This window comes from Eurosta solidaginis, chromosome 1 (assembly GCF_040869045.1).
Source record: "Eurosta solidaginis isolate ZX-2024a chromosome 1, ASM4086904v1, whole genome shotgun sequence".
NCBI classification, from domain to species: Eukaryota; Metazoa; Arthropoda; class Insecta; order Diptera; family Tephritidae; genus Eurosta; species Eurosta solidaginis.
The window spans coordinates 264,781,171-264,804,260 of NC_090319.1; positions in this window are offsets into that span (position 1 = coordinate 264,781,171).

Sequence of the window (23,090 nt, forward strand, 5' to 3'; positions counted from 1 at the left end):
CGATATCGAAAAAGTGGGCGTGGTCATAGTCGGATTTCGGCCATTTTTTACACCAATACAAAGTGAGTTCAGATAAGTACGTGAACTGAGTTTAGTAAAGATATATCGATTTTTGCTCAAGCTATCGTGTTAACGGCCGAGCGGAAGGACAGACGGTCGACTGTGTATAAAACTGGGCGTGGCTTCATCCGATTTCGCCCATTTTCATGGAAAACAGTTACCGCCATAGAATCTATGCACCCTGTCAAATTTCACAAGGATTGGTAAATTTTTGTTCGACTTATGGCATTAAAAGTATTGGAGATAAATTGAATGAAAAAGGGCGGAGCCACGCCCATTTTGAAATTGTCTTTTATTTTTGTATTTTGTTCACCATATCATTACTTGAGTTGAATGTTGACATAATTTACTTATATACTGTAAAGATATTAAATTTTTTGTTAAAATTTGACTTAAAAAATTTTTTTTTTTTAAAAGTGGGCGTGTTCGTCATCCGATTTTGCTAATTTTTATATAGCACACATATAGTAGTAGTAGGAGCAATGTGCCTGCCAAATTTCATCATGATATCTTCAACGACTGCCAAATTACAGCTTGCAAAACTTTTAAATTAACTTCTTTTAAAAGTGGGCGGTGCCACGCCCATTGTCCAAAATTTTACTAATTTTATATTTTGCGTCATAAAGTCAACGCACCTACGAAGTTTCATTGCTTTAGCCGTCTTTGGTAATGAATTATCTCACTTTTTCCGTTTTTCGAAATTGTCGATATAGAAAAAGTGGGCGTGGTTGTAGTCCGATTTCGTTCATTTTAAATAGCGATCTGAGATGAGCGCCCTCAGGAATCTACATACCAAATTTCATCAAGATACCTCAAAATTTACTCAACCTTTCGTGTTTACGGACGGACGGACGGACATGGCTAAATGAATTTCTTTTTTCACCTAAATCATTTTGATATATAGAAGTCTATATCTATCTCCATTAGTTTATGCCGTTACGGATTACCGTTATGCGAACAAAGTTAATATACTCTGTGAGCTCTGCTCAGCTGAGTATAATAAATAAATAAATACATATGTATGTATAAATATCTGCATCTTCTCCGCCAACCACGCCATTGCTTATTATTGCAAGAACAATTTTGTTGTCAGCCAAAAAAAAAATTTTTTAAAAAGCCGAAACGCGTTTTTGTTCCTAATATCAAACAATGCGTAAAATACAAATAAAAAAATTTTGTGCAAAACAAAAATCCAATCAATGGAAAAACAATTGATAAAAAAATATAAGTGCAAATGAAATGGGTTGGAAGTGTCAGTCAGCAATTGGAACAATAGTGAAGCGTTTGATCAGCTATTTTGCAATGAATAACGTTTGATGAGGCGATATAGTCTTTGGTTTACATATTTGTATGTTTATGTCAGGGTATGTGTGTATAGTTATAATTACCAAAAAAGGGAAGTTATCGATTTATTATCGATTATATGTACATATATCGAAAAGTTACATTATCAAATAGTTATCGATTTGCTATCGAAATGTATCGATTTTTCTGTTACCTATTTGTGTAGATACCGATGAAGTTACACTGCAAAATCGAAGACACATGTTGTTGTTGTTGTTGTAGCGATAAGAACACTCCCCGAAGGCCTTGGGGAGTGTTATCGATGTTGATGGTCCTTTGCCAGATGCAGATCCGGTACGTTCCGGTACCAAGCCCGACCATCTCGGGAACGATTTGGTATGACCACATGCGACCTTCTAGGCCATACTGCCCTCCCAGCCCCTAGATCCAGGAGGAGTTCGGCAGAGCCTCGGCTGTTAATGAAGAAGGACTCGCCACCCCTTGCAAGGGTTTCGCTACACAACCCCTTGAATATATTTGGTATTTTAGTCGCCTCTTACGACAGGCATACCTACCGCGGGTATATTCTAACCCCCTAACCCGCTTGGGGGGATCGATGGCACATCTCTTACCCGTGTATAATCAGCCGATTAGAAACCAACTCTACGATAATAATTCGCTTTCTATAATAAGCCCCCATGGTGTGGTGGAAGCGTGCTCCGGCTAACACACCGAAGGTCCTGTGTTCAAGGCCTAGAAAAGGCAACATTGAACATTTAGAAATAAGTTTTACTCAAATAAGTACTACGAGTGTATCTCTGCCATGAAAGCTTCTTGTTAAAATCCATCTGCCTTGCAGAAGCCTTTCGGAGTCGGTATAAACATGTACAGCCAATTTATAAGACAACTTTATTTTAGTTAAAAAAAATGCAAAGCCCGAAATTTTATGTTTCTAGTAAAGCTGCCTCTGCTATAGTTTAACTATATACCTGAACGCTTACTCATCGAGCTCACATAGGCTGAAGGTCTTTACTGTTACAAGATCTGAAACTGAAAACCCCTATCTAAAACCAGGACCTATGATATAAATTAACTCCGTCCTCTTGGCAAATACTAGAAGCTTTCTAGGACCTATACCACTTCCTAGAACTGACAGCTATATCACTCCTAATTGCTGGAGTCTTAGCCTTATAAGCGCAGGGCACGAGCATAACACGTGCTTGATCGTTTCCTTCTCCAACCCGCACTTCCCACATCTGATGTCATTGACCAATCCTAATTTAAAGGCATGTGACGCCAGAAGGCAGTTCTCAGTTAGAATACCCGTCATGAGTCTATAGTCCTCTCTTTTTAATGACAGAAGTAGCTTTGTTAATCTAAGGTTGAAATTCCTACACATGATCTTCTACATTTTACAGGCCCGTGCTTGTGGCCTCTCCGGCTTCGTGGATCGTGTGAAACTCTCGCCTTATCTTAATCACGCCCAATCTAATTAGGACGTCTACGGAGCAAGCTTCGAGAGATGCCCCATTTTTAGCTAGCCCAACCGCTTTTCCTTTCCCATCTATTCCCATATGCCATGGGACCCAATATAGATGTATGTGTCTCCCTATCCTGATCCTTTCCAAGGATTGCTTACACTCTAACACGCATTTAGATGTTGTGATATGCGAGATTATTGCCTTAAATGCAGTGGCATGTGCAAAATGGCATAAATTGCAGCCGTCGGGGTTGTTTTCAGGGCTTCCGTAATGCTGAGCTTTGATAGCCTGCATAGTACCTATAATTTTTTGAGAAAGGTAGTTATTTGTGTGGCCGTCCACCTAACAAGTACTCTTGGTATAGGATAGGTTTTAAAATCTCTGTAAGTATCCCACGTACACCCCGGCATTATTGTACATGAAGAACGTGACGTCGAGGTCTTCCTCCATAAGCATCTTCTCCGCGTTGGTGGTCAACGCGACATTAGATGTAGATCCAAAGTTGCAACGTCATCTGCATAAGCCGTAAGTTTAACGGGTCCTTCTTCGAACCGTCGCATGACTAGTTCGTCCATATTTATTCCGAATACAAGGAAAAACAATATCTAGATGATTTATCCACTACTAGATAGTTTTGAACTACCGTCAAACGTTTTTGTATACAAGTTTGGTAATAAGTCAAATATTTATTTTATTTTAAAAAATTTATTTTTGTTTATTTTTGAGTTTAAATATTTTCAAACTAATTAGAATTTTCTTTTTTTGAAGTTATTCAAAAATTTTAAGTTAACACGAAAACTCAATTAAAAATTATTTTAAAAATTCAAGTAAAAAATACAAAGTAGTTAACACTATATTTACTCCTCCTCCAAGAAAATTTGAAACAAACAAATTATTAATTAATATTAAATGTAACCTTTTTTTTGTTTTTTGTTGTTTAATGTATTTGTATTTAAATTAGTGTTAATAAGTATGTTTGATGGTTTAAGTAAATCAATTGAAATATTTTTAATAGTATTTTTGTATTGAATTGTAAATGTTTTATGTTTCTTAGAGATAACTTTAAAAGGTCCTTCATAATGTGATTCTAAATTAGATTTACGAAGAACTTTAACAAAAACATACTCACAATTTTCTAATTGTTTAGGAACGAAAAAATTTTCTTTGTTATGATGAAAAACTTTAGAACGAACAATCGAAAAATATTCTCTTATTTTATGAAGAGCGTCATTAGAAAAATCATGTTCTTTATTACTATTTGAAATAATTAATTCACCAGGTATTCTAAGTGTTTGGCCATAAACAAGTTCAGTAGATGAACATTTTAAATCTTCTTTAATAGAAGTTCGTAAACCAAGTAGAATGAATGGTAAAATGTCAGACAAATGAACCGAGTCGTTTGATGCTATAATTGCTGCTTTTAAAGTTCGATGAAATCTCTCTATCATGCCATTTGCTTGGGAATGGTAAGGAGATGTATGAATTTTATGAGAACCTAAAAGTTTAGTTAATTCCGTAAAAAATTTTGAAGTGAATTGTGAACCTTGATCTACTGTAATATTTAGTGGTATACCAAATCGTGGTATATAACACTGGACCACGAATTTCAACTTTTTCTCTTTACCAGAAACGCCGTTGTGAAATTCGTATGTAAAATCAGCCCCTGATTTCGAAAATTGAGTTCATTTTTGATTGTATGGTACCGTTTTTGAGATATTTGCAATTTACCGTTATTCGAAAAAACCAAAAAGATGGCTCCCTTTAATTACGTATATCTCACGAACATGTAGAGCAATTGCAAAAACCTTTTACAGAATCGGAAAGACGATAAAATTTTCTATAAATGCATCATACATTGTTTTTGCTCAACCAGAAAGTTTTCGAGATATTAGCTTATCATTTCAGATTTTTGTTTTTTTTATGAAAAAATATGAAAAAAATTACTCTTTGCGAGGGCAGCATTCCAAAACCACAACTTTTTTTTCAAATATTTTTTCTTTACGTAAAGCTCCGTTTAATTATAAAAAAGATAGTATATCATGGAAGAAAAGCGATACAAAACTACGTAAGTTATAAGCGATCAAATAAAAATACCCAGGTTGCGCAACTTCAATGTATGTATACATACATATATTAAAGGTATAAAGTGCAAATGGGATATTATCCGGATAAACGAATAACACCATAACAATGATAATACTTTTTCTTTAAATAAATCAAATAGTACTTTTAATACTCGAATTGTTTTATAGTAGGTAGAGTGGTTGCATCGAAAGGAAGAGTGGTTGGGTTCGAAACCTGCTGTAGGCATGTAGTTATAAACATGTATTTCCGTTCGGTAAGTATGCAGGTAGATTTTCAAAATTATAAGACACAGAAAATTTTTAAAGCCCACATCTAAAGCAGGTAGTATTTTGGCATTGAGCCTAAAACTGCTGAAAACCATGGACATTGAACACTTTGTGTACATAGTGTCGAGTAGAATATACACCAATGATATGGAGAGAACCTACTTGCCATTCAATAGAGTGTTATATTTGTCAAACAAAAGTACTTAGCGTTGGAAGATCAAGAAGAGTAACCTATGCCAGCGTACCTACAGTGACATTACCAGTATTACATTGAACGGCAGTTGCGGATTCAGTTCCATTGTCAACAGTAATGTCTGAGTGCGGGGAATCAAGTTGTACTGAATTTCGCATGGGAAAGGAGAGAAACGTTCTATCACAAGCACAACTTAATGATTGGATAAGAGATTTTTAACTATCCAGGGAAAAGGCCGAAATCCACACTTCTCGTATGCAACAATTTAAATTGTAGAACTCGTCACGAACCATTTTCCAAACACTATACCAAGAAAGACAGTATATGCTACTGCGACGACATTCCTGGTTTATTCAAAGAGTTTGGTCAAACATTTGATTCAAAAGAGTGGCGATTGTTCATAGACAGCAATAAACTGAGTTTGAAGGCTGTATTATTGCATATTGGTAACAAAAAGCCTATCCCGATCGCACATGCAGTAAATACAAAGGAAACCTACGAGGAAATGCAAAAACTACTCAAATTTATCAAATATGAAGAACATGATTGGAAAATATGTTCTGATCTCAAAGTCGTTGCAATTCTATGCGGTCTACAAAGTGGCTACACCAAACAATGCTGCTTCCTCTGCAAGTGGGATAGCCGAGTTCGTAAGGACCACTATGTCAGAAAGGATTGGCCGGAAAGAGTCGAGTTTACCGTTGGTGTGGATAACATCAAATACGCCCCTCTTGTCAAGAAAGAGAAAATCATACTTCCACCCTTACACATCAAGCTCGGTCTCATTAAAAAATTTGTTAAAGCTTTGGACAATTTCCAGATATTTCTCAAGCCAAGATAAAGGAAGGTATTTTTGTTGGACCACAAATAAAAAAGTTGATCAACAATAATCAATTCAAAGGACTACTCTCATCAGTTGAGGCAGCAGCGTGGGAATCCTTTGAAAAGGTCGTTGCTTCTTTTCTCAGTAGACACAAAAGTCCTAACTACGAGCAGATAGTGAACGACTTAATCAATAATTATGCGAAAATGGGTAAATATTAAAGGCTTATTAAAATTAATTTCCTCAAATTCTATAACTTGTTTACCTAACTAATATTTTCTTTCTTGGCGTAAACATGTCTTTAAAAATTCACTTTCTGCACTCACATTTGAGTTTTTTCCGGCAAATCTTGGCGCGAAAGTGACGAACATGGCGGAAGGTTTCATCAGCAAATGAAATTAATTGAGAATCGATATCAAGGATTCTGGGACGTCGCAATGATGGGTGATTACTGCTGGTTTCTCATAAGAGAATCCGATCCTAAACTGAATAAGCGTCAAAGTAGAACACATAATTATTTCGACTACATAGTAAAATCAAATTATGATAAAGATTGTTAGAATATAGTATAAAAATAAATAAATTTAAAAAAAAGTTAAAAATATGGGTAATTTTATTCATAAATTTAACTTTTAACTAAATAGAAACAGACCATAGCTAGATATTTCACTCTTCTTTATACCATACATACGTTTTGAGGTATACGTTGAAATTGCGCAACCTTGGTATTTTTATTTGATCGCTTATAACTTACGTAGTTTTGCATCGAATTTCTTCGATGAAAGCTTATCTTTTTTCTAATTAAACGGAGCTTTACGCAAAGAAAAAATATCTAGGAAAAAAGTTGTGGTTTTGGAATGCTGCCCTCGCAAAAAGTAATTTTTTTCATATTTTTTCATAAAAAAAACAAAAACCTGAAATGATAAGCTAATATCTCGAAAACTATCTGGTTGAGTAAAAAACAATGTATGATAGCAAATTTTATCGTTTTTCTGATTCTGTAAACTTGTTTGCAATTGCTTGACCCGTTCGTGAGATATACATAATTAAAGGGAGCCATCTTTTTGGTTTTTTCGAATAACGGTAAATGGCAAATATCTAAAAAACGGTACCATAGAATCAAAAATGAACTCGATTTTCGAAATCAGGGGGTGGTTTTACATACGAATTTCATAACGGCGTCTCTGGTAAATTTTGGCCGTCGACCAGTGTAATTTTGAATAAAAGTTTTTACTATAGTATTTGTTGAAATATCTTTAAGTGGATAAGCTTCAGGCCAACGTGAAAATCTATCAATAATTGTTAAAATATAACAATTTTCATTTGAAACTGGAAGAGGTCCAACAATATCCATATGAATATGTTCAAAACGACCTGATGGTATTTGAATTTTTTGAATAGGAGATTTAGTATGTCTTGAAATTTTGGATTTTTGACAATTGATGCAAGATGAAGTCCAATCGTTAATTTCTTTACGCATGTTAGGCCAATAATATTTATTTTGAATTAAGTTTCTAGTTGTTCTTATACTTGGATGAGATAATGAGTGAATTTTGTCAAATATAATTCTTCTCATAGAATGTGGAACATATTGTCGAAAAGGTTGTAGAGAAACATCATACCATATGTTTAAATTAATAACTGGAATATGAATTTCTTTCAAATTATTTTTAGAATTTTGATCAGAAATGGTTTTTTTGTAAAAATGTATCAGTTTGTTTTTCTTTATATAAAGTTTCTAAATTTATATCTTTAGTTGAAATTGCATTTATTTCTGGAATACGGGAAAGTGTGTCGGCAACTATGTTGTCTTTTCCACGTATATATTGAATATCATTTGTAAATTGAGCAATATATTCAAGATGACGTAGTTGACGAGGAGATCTATCTACTTTAGAATTTAGAACATGAATAACGGTTTATGATCAGTATAAATGGTAAAAGTTCTACCTTCAAGAAAATGTTTAAAATGTTTAATTGAATTATAAATTGCCAAAAGTTCACGATCAAATGTTGAATATTTAGTTTCTGTTGTAGTTAATTTTCTTGAAAAATAAGCTAAGGGTTCTAGTATATTATTGCTAGTTTGTTGAAGAACTGCTCCAATAGCAACATTTGATGAATCTACTGCTAATGATAAAGTACCATTTTTGTCGAAATGTGTAAGTAAAGTATTTTTAGCAAAAAGTTTTTTTAACATTTTCGAAAGCTGTTGTGGTTTCATTTGTCCAATTTAATTGTTTGAGTTTGTTTTTAATTGCATGTGTTAACATTCCATGCAGAGGACTAAGTTCTGTTGCTAACATTTTAATATATCTGTGATAGTAATTTATCATACCTAAAATTTTTGTAATTTATTTATAGAAATTGGTTTTTCAAAATTTGTTATGATTTCAATTCTATCTAAAGATGGTTTAATACCTTCGCCTGAAATTTCGTAACTTAAAAAATTTAATTTATTTACACCGAGAGTACATTTTGAAGGTTTGATATTTAAATTATATTCTTCAAGTCTTTTGAAAACTGCTTTTAAATGATTTATATGTTGATCTTCATTATCACTGGCAATAAGAATGTCATCAATGTATGTAAATACAAAATCGAAATCAGAAAATACTTCATTAATAAAGCGTTGGAAAGTTTGAGCACTGTTTCGTAAACCGAAAGGCATTCTTACGAATTCAAACATTCCAAAACGGGTAGTTATTGCAGTTTTATGAATGTCTTCTTCTGCCATTGGAATTTGGTGGTAGCACGCACAAGATCAATTTTGGAAAAAAATTGTTTGTTTTTTAAATCTATTGTTAAATCGTGAATATGTGGTAAAGGATACCGATCTGGTGTAGTAATAAAATTAAGTCTTCGATAGTCTCCGCAAGGTCTCCAATCATTTGGTTCTTTTTTAGGAACGAGATGAAGTGGAGATGCAATAGGAGAATTTGAGGGTCTGCATATACCAGTTTTAACTAAAAATTCAAATTCAGCTTTAGCGATTTTAAGTTTGATTGGATCAAGTCGTCTGGGTTTCGAAAATGGTAAAATACCTTGTGTTTCTATTCTGTGAACCGTATGGTGTTTAACTTTTTTAGTATAATCTGGTTCACAGGTAATAGATGGAAATTCATTAAGTAATTTTGAAAACTTATTTTCGACAATAGGAATTTTGAGTGAGAAAATATCAGAAAATCCAGAAGATCCAGTAACTTTAATTTTTGTAGTAGAATCCATTATTTCTTTATTTTTAATATTGACAATAATTCCGAATTTTTCTAAAAAGTTTGCTCCTAAAATTGGTGTATCAATATTCGCAATAATGAATGGAAATTCAAAATCTCTTCTTAAACCTAAATCAATATTAAGTAGTTTTGTACCGAAAGTTTCAATTGAAGAACCGTTTGCTGCAGTTAAAGTAAGATCCGAATTTCTTTTATAAATTTTAAATTTAGAAAAAGGAATAACTGATACAACTGCACCTGTATCGATAAGAAAATTAAGTTTATTGAATTTATCAAATATGAATAGGCGACGAGTAGGTTTAATAATAATTCTATTATCCGTCACCGTCATAATGGATCGTTTCAGTTTAAATTTTGTTCTTAATTTGAATTATGATTTTGACATTTAAGAGCGTTATTCTTAAATTTTTTGTGATACCAACAAATAGTTGTTTGTGAATTAAAATTACGATTGTTTGAAAAATTTCTTGATATTGAAAAATTTCGAGATTTAGATATATTTCTATCTTTAGATCTTAAACGGATTTGTAATTGATTAATATCATTAGAAATTTTATTTAAATTCTGATAAATAGCCATAGTTAATTCAGTTAAATTTTTAACACATTGTTCTAAAATATTATTATTTATACTTGAGACTACAGGAGATTTGGAAAAATGAGGTTTGATGATGATGATTAAATCAAAAAGTTTGTCAGCTAAAATAATAATTTCATCTCTGTTTTGATTATTATTGGAAGTCAAATGAATTTGTATTTCTTGTGGTAATTTACGAATCCACAATTTAAAGAGTAATTCTTGGCTAACTATGGAGTCAGAACCTATAAGTGATTTCATAAATCTGAATAATTCAGATGGTGAACGATCACCAAGTTCAGCTTTTGAAAATAGTTGTTCTAATTGTTTTTCTTCGCTAAGAGAAAATCTTTCACATAGAATTTTTTTGATTGTATCATATTTATTAAAAAGAGGAGCAGGGTTAATAACATCTAAAATTTTAGAAATAGTATCGCGTTGAAGGGTAACTAGAACATTTTGAAATTTTAAATTATCATCAGTGATATTATTAATTTCAAATTGTCCTTCAATAAGTAAAAACCAAGCATCAGGACAATCTTGCCAAAATTGTGGTGATTTAATAGATTTAGTAGAAGGAAAATTTGTAAAGTTATCTTGTGTTGAAGTAACTTGTATTATATTAGAGATGTTGTTTTGTGTTGTATTAATGTTAGAATTTTGAGTTGTATTGTGAGTCATGATGTTATTTGTATGGTTGTTATTTCGATTTTCCGAATTTGTAAAATTACGGGTTCGTATTGGTGAACGTAGAACCATATAAAAAAAAAAAAATTAAATGAATAATTTGAAAATTAGAAAATATTTAAGAATTTTTTTTGGAAAGGGAGTTAACAACAAAAAGATACTAATAAGATAATAGTTGATAGATAATATTAACAATTGTATATATATTTATATTTAAATCAATAATATTAAAAAAAAAAAATAATAATTAAATTTAATTAATTTTATATCATAAATTCTTTAATAAAATAATTATTTTAAATATATATATATATATACTCACATGAATATATTATCATAAAAAGTTAAAAAAAAATATATATATTTATTGAAATTTTTATTGTTGAATATTGATTGATGATTTGCAATGGTATTTACGTTATTCGAGAAATTTTGATTGTTGATTTTGATAAATATTTTCGTTTTGATTGTAGTTGGAAGTCTGGCCGTGATGAGAAGGTCTATTGAGTTATGTATATTGATTTCTCTGATGAGCAAATAGCTTTCATACATGTAGAATGCACAAATTATACAAAATCTCAATATGACTTTAACTGTGATTAGAATATTAATTAAGTTTGTAGTGAAAGTCAAAATCTCCTTATCTACAAATCCATTTCTTTCAATGCAATCTATATGTTATTTAATTGAAATCATTTTTCTTCAGTAAATTTTGTTGCTTTTGCAAATCAAGTCGTGCACTTAAAAATGTTATATGTATGTCTGAACCTAAAGAAATATGTACATATATGAAATCATTCAATTAGATATTTGACGTTTAAGTTTTGGTAGATATTTCTTGTCTTCTATTTTGGACACAAAATTTCACTTAATTAGATTGTAATTCTAATCAAATTTTAAAATAGGATGAATTTGTAAATTTATGATATATTTTCTATCAAAACTTCTATGTATTATCATTAAATATGCGTCAATGATTTTATAGTTACCGCTGATGTTTGTTGTTGTTCGACTATTTGTCGTCTAGCTGCTAATTCAGTTTATTTCTTTGTTGTTCACTTTATTTCGCAATATATTTCACATTTCGCCACAGTTATTAAGTTAAGTAGATGTTTTGTTTTCAAAGTTTAATTATGTATTTTATTTTACAAGTTCACACTTAAATGGTGTATATCTTTAGTGAGTTTGAATAACAAATAGATAAAGTTCTTTTGTGTTCAATTTATGGTAAAATTCTTAACAATTAATTGACCCATTCAAGTTATTGTTGTTCGTTGGCGCTGTCAATTTTTACAATACTATAAAAGATTCGCGCAAGATCGCCAATATATTTGGTAATAAGCCAAATATTTATTTTATTTTTAAAAATTTATTTTTGTTTATTATTGAGTTTAATTATTTTCAAACTAATTAGAATTTTCTTTTTTTGTAGTTATTCATAAATTTTAAGTTAACACGAAAACTCAATTAAAAATTATTTTAAAAATTCAAGTTAAGAATACAAAGTAGTTAACACTATAACAAGTTCAGTTATTTTTGTATTCTTTGTATTTAAGAACGCGATATATTTGTTTTTACTGTAATGCACATTGTTTAAGAAAGAAAAAATACGCTGAAGATGGCGCAACACAACGCAACACCGGAACAAAAATTTTGGCAGGGAACGACGAAAAACTCTTAAAATAAAGATACACAAATAATTGTTTCTTTACTTGATATAAGCTAAGTTTTTGGAGCACATTAATGTGTCTGTTGTGGCCAAAACTGTATCAACACAGTTCGTTATAAATAACAACAATAATAAAAAAAGGCAAAAGCAGCTCATAATAATATACAAGTAAGTATGTATGTATGTATATTCACAAAATTTATGCGCATTTCCGTTTAGAAATTGTTGCTATTGCCAACATTATTACACTGTACTGTACTAGCTACTATATAAATTTTTTGTTGTGACGCTTATTAATTTTGTTGTTTTTGTTACAACAATTGCATTTGTTTCCGCTAAAACAAATAACAAATATTACTTTCTGTTATCGCAAGAGCACAGCACGAAGGACGAGCAGCAGACTTAGACGAGTTGTATCAGAGGCCATACCCACAAGTCAACAACAACAATAACAAAAAAATAATCCTGCTCAGTCCAGTTTATTGGTATGCATTAGGAAAGTAGCAAAACGAAGAAATTTCAATGGCCACATCTATAACAAATATGTATTATGATAGACATCAACAAAAAACAACAAAAAACAAGTAAGAACGGGACTGCCTTCGGCTGTGCCGAAGACTTCATACCTTTCATGAATGGGGCTGAACAATAATCTTATCCCGTTCCTAATCTCCGAATAATCGGATGTATAAGATAAGAAATATATAGTGAACAGATCTACATACCTTAACGATTTTTAAGATAAATATAAAATAAAAACAGGTAGGTACTTTGTATGAGGATGCAAAGTTTCAGGTTTTTTTGTGGTCTGCATGTAAAAACTATGACTACGAATCACGTATTTCAACAATATATGACGTAAACGTAACTATTTGATGAAATTTGATGAATTTTGAAGCTTCTAGCCGTAAAAAGGGGGCAAAGATTAGAGTTTATATGGGGTATATAATATATATACCACCGAACTCTATGATTTTTTCAGACAACAATATATGCTATATACGTAAGCATATAGTGAAATTTGAAGCGTCTAGCTGTTAAAAAGGGGCAGAAATTGCGCAAAGTTTCTTAACTGAACAATCGGTTGTATGAGATATATACTATATATACAACCGATCTCAATGATTTTTTCAGACAACAATATATGCTATATATGTAAGCATTTGGTGAAATTTGAAGCTTCTAGCTGTTAAAATGGGGTAGAAATTGCGAAAAGTTTCTTATCTGAACAATCGGTTGTATGAGATATATACTATATATACAACCGATCTCTATGATTTTTTTCAGACAACAATATATGCTATATACGTAAGCAATCAGTGAAATTTGAAGCTTATAGCTGTTAAAATGGGGTAGAAATTGCGAAAACTTTCTTATCTGAACAATCGGTTGTATGAGATATATACTATAAATACAACCGATCTCTATGATTTTTTCAGACAACAATATATGCTATATACGTAAATATTTGGTGAAATTTGAAGCTTCTAGCTGTTAAAATGGGGCTAAAATTTGCGAAAATATATATATATATATATTATATATATATACTATATATACCACCATATATATACTATATATACCACCGATCTTTATGATTTTTTCAGAAAACAATATATGCTATATACGTAAGCATTCGTTGAAATTTGAAGCCTCTAGCTCTTAAAATAGGGCAGTAATTACGAAAAGTTCCTTATCTGAACAATCGGTTGTATGGGATATATACTATATATACGACCGATCTCATAAATTTTTTCAGGCAACAATATGTGCAATATACGAAAGTATAAGGTGAAGTTTGAAGCTTCAATCTGTTAAATTGGGTAAGATATTACAAAAATCCTCTTTTTCAGAAAAATCGGTTGTATGGAGGATATATGCTATAGTGGTCCGATCCGGTCGGTTCCGACAAATGTCTAATCGGACACCCAAATACAGCCGCTCACCAAATTTTATCAAGATATCTCAAAAATTGAGGGACTAGTTTGCATACAAACAGACAGACGGACAGACGGACATGGCTAAATCAACTCAGCTCTTCAACCTGATTATTTCGGTATACTTAATGGTGGGTCTATCTATTTTCCTTTAAGGACTTACAATTTTCGGTTTCGTGACGAAATTAATATACCATTTCATTTTCATGAAAGGTATAATAATAATCGTTAATGTAAACAATATCAAATACGAACAACAAACATAGAACTAACTGATGGCTGAGTAACTAACTGCAATTTCGATTTAAGTAGGAAGAGTTTAAAATTAGTATAAACAAGTAAAGGTGTCTAAGTTCGGGTGTAACTGAAAATTATATACTCAGCGTGAAATTGTACATTTGATTTCAGATAAATTACTTTTCTACATAACACATGGCACCGCCCATTTAAAAAAAAAATTTTCCCCATTTACTCTTACAGAAAAACTTGATAACTGAAATATCATTGATTCAAAACTATTTTTTGCTAAGTCATAGCTTACTATTCTAGTCTATGACCCTTTTAAGCTTATTTTATATCTAAGTTGCCGTGGTCTTTAACCGATCCCGTCCATTTTTACTAGAAATATTTCCTGCTATAAGGAAAATATGTGTACCCAATTTTGTTACGATATGTAAATTTTTCTTCGAGTTATGGCTCCCGGAACATAGAAAATTGCTTAGTCATAAAAGGGGCGGTGCCACGCCTATTTTATAAAATTTGAAGTTTTTCCTATTTACTGTAATAAATCCACTTGGGAAATGAAATACCATTGAAATAAAGCCCTTTTCTGCAAAGATGTAGCTTATTTTATTCGTCCACGACCCCTTTAAAAATCTTTTATATAAAAGTGGGCGTGGTCCTTAACCGATTTCGTAAATTTTTCTTCAAATCATTCCTTATGGTAAAGGCAACCTCCCTGTCGAATTTTGTTACGATAGGTTTAACGATTTTGGATTTATGATTAATAATATTTGTAAAATTGATGTTATCACAAGTGGGCGGTGCCACGCCCATTTTAAAAAATGTTTTCAAAATTTTATCTAGAGTCTCAATATCAGTTCACGCGTCAAATTTCAACATTTTAGGTGTATTATTTACTAAATAATCAGGTTTTTTGTGTTTTCCAAAATGTTATATATAAAAAAGTTGGCGTGGTTATCATCCGATTTCGCTCATTTTCAATACCAATCTGTTCTGGGTGCAGATAAGCTCGTTTACTCAAGTTATCGTGTTAACGGACAGACGGACGGACGGACATGGCTCAATCAAATTTGTTTTCGATACTGATGATTTTGATATATGGAAGTCTATATCTATCTCGATTCCTTTATACCTGTACAACCCACCATTATGCAATCAAAGTTATGCAATGCAATGCACGCTGAGTATAAAAAAAAGTAGTAGGAAATATTTATTTTACGTACATAGGCAACCAGGATGGTAAAAAAAAAAGTATTTAAACTATAAGGAAGACATTTGCAGGACATTTAAATAACAGATAGATACAACAACAAATATATAGTGTTCATGTTTCATAGAGATAAATCAAGCATACATACATGTTTTATACATTGTGGAATACGCCAGCTCGAAACCTGTCGGTGGACCAATATATATATTTGAAATATTTAATTAATATAATTTGAATAGATTCTTCTTTGAAAAAAAAAATTAAAAAAAAAAAAAATTAACTACAGCGCAATCCAAGATGTAAAAGGTCCCGAATTGGACTAAGTCTAAGCTTACAGGGGTGATCCTGCAAGAGAAACCTTGCACAAAATACAGATTACTGTAGCCTTTTTTCAGGTTGGAGTAGTAGCCGTAACGATTCAATTTTGCCATTTTCGGCCAAACGGTGCTAAGAGTGTAAGAAATCCCTGGAAAGAGTTGGGACAGGGAGAGCATACATCTATATTGGGTCACTGGGCATATGGAAACAGAGGGAAATTAAATAGTGGATGATCTAGTTGAAGAGGGCGCATTGCTGAAAGCTTGTGCCTTGTCTGTGATAGCAGATGTAGGAAATGCACGATGGGCAACGATCGTCCACATTTTGTGCTCGTGTCCTACGTTTGCACGGCTAAGACTCCAGATACAAGCTTCTAGTATTTGCCCAGAGGACGGAGTTTGATCGTCTGGTATCAGTATGGACTCATTCAGTCTATCTGGGGTCCTCGTGGATTAGCCAGTTCAACTTAACCTAAAATGTTTATGTATTTGAAGAAATGCATCTATAAATATGTATGTATATTTATATACTGTTCAACCATGTGTATATACACGTGGCATCAGTCAAATAAACTCAGTCGCCGTTGACATATCTCAAACTGACAGTCAGTCAGCTTATACACCAAAAGATGGCGCTAAGGTGTCATTTACAGTATTTGACATGTCAACAACATTGAGCCATTGAACTAGCTGCAATTGTATATGTATAGTATTTAAGTAGCCAAAAAAAAATTATGTAAGTAACAATATGTGATAATCCAATGAGCCTTTTGCATCGTTTATTTCAAACAACTGATAAGCCTTATACGATAGACAAAACGAACGAGCGCAGTATAAACGGAAATTGTCGTGTTTTTATTTTTTTTTAATTAAGTCACATCGATTCATACAATAAAACGGGGACTCGTAATTTTCCATAGAAGCAGACATACCAGATCATACAATTAAAGATGGTCAAGTCATATTATTCAGTAAATGGGGGATGCGCATGCATATCAACTAATATGGAGCTAAGTGCTGCCCTGTTTCCATACGTAACGTATTGACGGGTTTTGATCAAATTCTAAAGGTGATGGAATTGTATTGTATATATTTGCAACTAATTTCGGGGCACTTACGAGATCAATTCAGAACTAATTCGGTATTATTTGACATGTTATCATTCCTACTATAATCCCGAAGTGATCTCGAAATGCTTTCAAATTTGTTCCGAAATAGTTCCGAACTTGATTCCGTGAATAATCTCGAAGTGATACTGAAATGGTCCTATAACAGTTCCATGATTTCGAAATGATCCAGAAGCTATCCCGAAATGATACCTGAAATAACCCCGAAGTGATTCTGAAATTGTTCCCAAATGGTTCCGAAATGGTTCCCACATAACTCAGAAAACAATCCTGAATCGATTTGAAAATAGTTTAGAAGTACTTCAAATAGTCTTAAAATATTTCCTTAATTATCCTATAATAGTCCTAAAATGGTTTCGAAATAGTCTTGAAATGGTCCTAAAATAATATATGTCCCGAAATAATCTCGAAATTAATCCGAAAATAGTTCAGAAGTGATTCTGAAAATACCCCCAATTTAAGTAGAAATTGTTTCGAAATGATCCTTACAATAATTCCGAAATGTTCCTGAAGTCATAACGAAATCTTACGAAATAGTTCCGAAGCAGTCCTAAGAATATGTGGTACAATTTCTCCTCTTTCAAAATTTGATCGACGTCCGTAAATTTTTTTTTTTTTTTTTTTTTTTTTACAAAGCCTTTTCTCCTTAATTCATCATCATTAATTGGCGCTTAATCGCCTAAGCGATTTTGGCCTTTTCGTAACAATTCCGGTACCTGACGCCAATTTGGAGTACCACCTAGAGAGGTCAGGCCTTCCTCCACCTGCCTCTCTGAACTCAGTGGAGATCTTCCCCTTGCTCTGCTTCCAAACTGCGGTGTTGGCTAAAATACTTTTTTCGTCCATTGGCATAATATGACCTAGCCAGCAAAGTCTTTGGGCTTTTATTCGTTGTACTATCGTCATATCTGCGTAAAGTTCATACATCTCCTCATTATACTCTCTTGGATACTCGCCGTCGGCATCACGGGCTGGATCATAAATCTTCCGAAAAACATATAGCCTAGTTTCATGAGTATATAGGTATTAATCAATGAGAAATCCCATGTTTCGAAATCCTCGATATAGAAAATTGGTCAAGATATCGTGTTCGCGAAGGTACCGGTGGCCAAGTTTAAAAGGCTTATTATGAAGTTATATAAGCCTAATTCAAGGAGCAAATTTTTTAGCCACACAATAGGCACACGTGCTCAATATGTACATGTGGTTGTATGTATAGCTCGCGTAGCATTTCATGCAGTTATTTTAGATTTTATTGATGATGTTTTTGTTGATCATCCTGACACAGCTTTTGTCGTCACGAGCGTAGGTGTTGTGTCGTTGTACTACGTTCCTCTGTATGAATTTATATATAATATATTATATTGTTTTTATTTTATTTTTTATTATTGTTGTTGTTGCTGTCATGAGTTTGTCAGTGTTAAGTAAAATTTTTGAAGGTGGCCCGCGAGTCTAGCCGAATGACTCGTCTCGATGGTGTCATGTTTTGTGTTTGGCGTAAAATTTGCAATGTAATCGATGACATTGAAAAACCCGCCAAACTAAACAAACAAAGGCACATATGTACATATGTACCTACATGCAGCTACATGAGCAGATACATTTTTATGAGTATTGAATGGTAAGGGTTAACATCAATCTTTTTTCAATTAATTCATGTATTTTATTTCACCAAAAGAGTATTTTTATCAAAATTTTTGAAATTTTTCATTAAGAATAATACTATTAAAATTCGTTCTCACATCGATTATACCAAAAAATATAGATTTCGCGCATGACTTCAAATGAGTTTTTATAGGATAGGATGGAAAAGTTGTTCTGCGACACAGCTACTCGAAAATAAGAGAAATCGTCCTATACTTGCTTATTGTTTTAACGGCATCATTTACCCTCAAACGTAAAATTTGTTTTTTTTGTTGGAAAATCTCATTTAATTTGTTATATAGCGAAGAAATTCAAAAATATATCGCTGCAGCGTATAATAGTGAACAGCGAAAGCATTGCTACAAATGCAATATTACTAAGCTCTTGAAGCGCACCTTTAAATATTCCTCACAATTAGGACTAAAAAATATGTATTATAAAAGTGTATCAAATTGTGTTCAAAAGGAATAGCAACAAAAAGGCAATACTTACAGAAAAATTACAAAGCATGCAGCGGGTCATTTATATGGCTGAGTGGATAGAGGCATTTGCCTTTACACCAGTATGAATGCAGAAGTTTTCGAGTTCAAAACTCAGCTCCCGAAAAACTACCTGCTGAAAAATTGAAACTCAGAAATATGTCATAGTAACCATCGCCGTGTGTAAAATTTGTTATTTTTCTCTTATATCAATAACAAAAATAATTGTATAAAACAATATGAGCCTGTCTCGCTAATTTACTTTCTACTTATATATTAGTTACCTTGCAATATATGTTGCTGAGTCATAAATAGGTATCTACTTTTTCATCTCTGAGACAAATTTTGCAAAACTTTCTGACAGATCTGACAAGCGGCTTAAGTTTTATTGTCGCAAGGTCACATGTCATGAGTACGTATGTAAGTAAGTATTATGTAGAATACACTTAAAGGTATTTCAAACAAAATGTTTTCTATTTTTTATATACATATGTATGTATATAGGTATGTATAGCCATATTTATTTCTATAGAAAATTCTGAAAAAGTTGTGAGTACCAAGTATGGTGAAGTTTAATGTGAAAACATACAGAAGCACGTCTACAAAGCTAATATTTTAAAATTAGCTAGAGCTCGCCCAGGGGTTGAAGTTTAACCCCATCAGAGGTGACAACCGATACCGACAAGTCATTGTTTCATTATCACCAATAGCGAACTATCATCAGATAGGTAGTTACCTGTTCTTTATTGGCTTGTTATTGCAGAGTTTGCTTTCTAATAGATAACAAATCGATAACTTTTTTATAACTAATCGACAACACAACTATAACAAATCGATACCTTTTCAATAATTGCTTCATTACGTATCGATAAGGTTTCGTTGCTAGATCGATAACATTTTAATACTCTCTTCGATAACAAACCGTTATCGATAGAAAATTTAAAACACTACGATAAGAAAACTGTAACTTGTCTATACCTCGTTGATAACAAAATACCTATTACAAATATTTCCCTTCCTTTGTTTTCCATATCTCAGTATATTTTTTCCAAATTATGCTACAATGTAGTAGAAACAATTTCGCTTACATTCTTTACTCCCCCATACAGCATACCCCTTCCAAAGACTACGTTTACGCTTACATTATTTAGTCCTCCGTACCGTGAGCTAAAATCTTAACACACCAAAACACGTTAGCAACTACATTAATTTCCATATCACGAATGGATTCAGAGTTACGCCACATAGATGGGAGAGTCTCTGCTTTGCAGAACGACGCATTCGCGGAGAGTGTGAACCGAAGCTTCATCTTCCAGGTCACAAATGTGACAGATTTATGTGTCGGATAGATCTAACTTATTAAGGTAATATCATAAACTACAGTGTCCGGTATAGTACCCAGTGAGAGTTCGTAGTGGTCTCTCTTAGATAAATGAGTTTCACGCATACTCTCTTTGCTGGGAGTATAAACCATTTGGCTTGTCTCTGCCCTGTGCATTGAATCAAGTATTATCTTAACTGCTTTGTTTCCCAGTTATGTACTTACGGTTTCCCTAGTGTGTGCCTTTGTGAGTTCGTAGAAGTGCTCTGGACCATAGAATGCTGCTATAGCAACCTCCATGGCTTGTTAGTCTGCATGTTCATTACCTTCATGTACCTGATGCCCTGGAACCATGATAACCATAACCTTAATTTTGGCTCCGAGATCGTTATGGACTCCTATGCATTCATACACTAGAAGCACGTGATTCTGTAAGATAGCAAGACACGCAAGGCTGTTGGTTGTCTGAATCCTCGAGGATAAGTTTCTCCGCACATGAGTCCTTCAAATAGTGAGGATTTATCTCATTGGTATCGATTTCCGTCATCACATTTTCATCCATGCGTGCACAAGACCTCTCAGCCAAGGTCGGTATATGGATGCCCTCTTTCACAAAGAGCTCTATCCATAATGTCCACCTCAAAATTTCGAGAGTTTCTCAGACCATAAGAAATAACCAATTTTCAAAGGTGAACCGCTTCGCTGTATTGCCAATGCAAGAATAAACAAACTTTTAATTTTCGGAGACCCTTGCAACATACGTTAGCTTAAAATTTAGGGGCTGAAACTAGTTTTATGTAAATTTATTACATTTGCTATAAAGTATCTACATACATATGTATATACCCTCATATTTATGTACATTACGGCGCTAAAAAGCTGCATTATTATCATCATTATCCTTATTAAGGAATAGTGAGCTTTTATCACTCGCTGAAAGTACTAAAGTGAAAAAAGCACAAGCGAATACCAAAATCATAAATACTTACCCCTATTCATGCTATAAAAAGGGGAAATGCCAATGCCAAAATTTCTCCGCTTCACACGATACATTTATGATGTAGATATTGTTTTTGTTATTGCATGCAGCTGTTTCCCCTCACATGAGCAAAAATGTTGTGTACAAACACGTTGATATGCAGTGTCGTTTTCGGAACGCATCAAATTGACGACAAAGACCACAATGACTGACGTTTGTGTGATTAATGCTACCCTCCCCTATAATTGAAGCGTACCACTTGTTTGTACTCGTTAAAAGTACACTTCCTCTCAGCTACGAAGATAACTCTCACATATGCTATTTCACTTGTTCACACACCTTAACATTAAATACGAAGCATGCTAGCTCATTCACACGTACACGTTATTTTGAACGTTGTTGTAGGGCGTAAATGAGTGAGCATAGTCTTCTCCTGAAGTTTTCAAGATATTTCTTATAGCACGTTACTTTTGTTGTTTTTTTATTTCTTACAGCTGCTGTTATACCAGAGATGAACTTCGATTGTAGCAGCAACCATTACTCAAGAAAATTCGTAATGGCCGAGAAAGTGAAATAGAGATATGAAGGGGCTGCATTAATGTAACAAGGTCGGCAATAAATCAAATTGCAAAATCATACAACAACAAAAGCACTGTGCGAGACAATCAGTGGTGGTGTAGTTGAATTGGCAGAAGTAACAATAACAACAGCAGCGTTATCAAATGAATACAATAGTGTAAATTACAGCAACAACAGCAGCTACTACGAATTTTCACATCAATATGCCATAAAAGCACCGTTCAAGCCTTTTGACCTCAGTTGAAGCATGTAGTATAAATGAAAAAAAAAAAATAAGTGAAAAACTCAAAGCTCGAATTCGCTTTTAACTATGCTCACAATTGCTTGTAGCCATGTCTGCCCCCTTCCTTTTGGACAAACACCACGTTTGAGAGTGCATGGAACGTTTTCACCGCCTGCTTGGATATTATTGCAAGAAATGAGTTATGTACATTTAATAGATTGGCACACTCGAAAACAACAACAAAACAGCAACAATTTCCAATGTGATTTGTGAGCCAAAAAAAATTAGCCAGCATCCAACAAGGAATGCCGCCGTTGACACAGCGTTTAATACATAGCGACAAATTGCCCACAAAGTCGATTGAGATTTATCATTATTTTAATAGCACAAATAAAAACAAAAATACTTGCATGCATACATATGTACACATGTATGTATGTACATATATATATACATACATAACAGAAAACACTTACAGTTTATGCTTTCGTGTAAGATTTATTTATCAATAAATATAAAATAATAAATGTATACGTGACACACATCGACAAATTAGTTAGTTGGTAGATAATAACAGCCGCGATTATGTAACATTCTGAGCGAGTGCCCGACTCATGTTCGAGAGGTTCTTGGGTTCGAGCCTTAGGGGGCGAAAATATTAATAATGAATG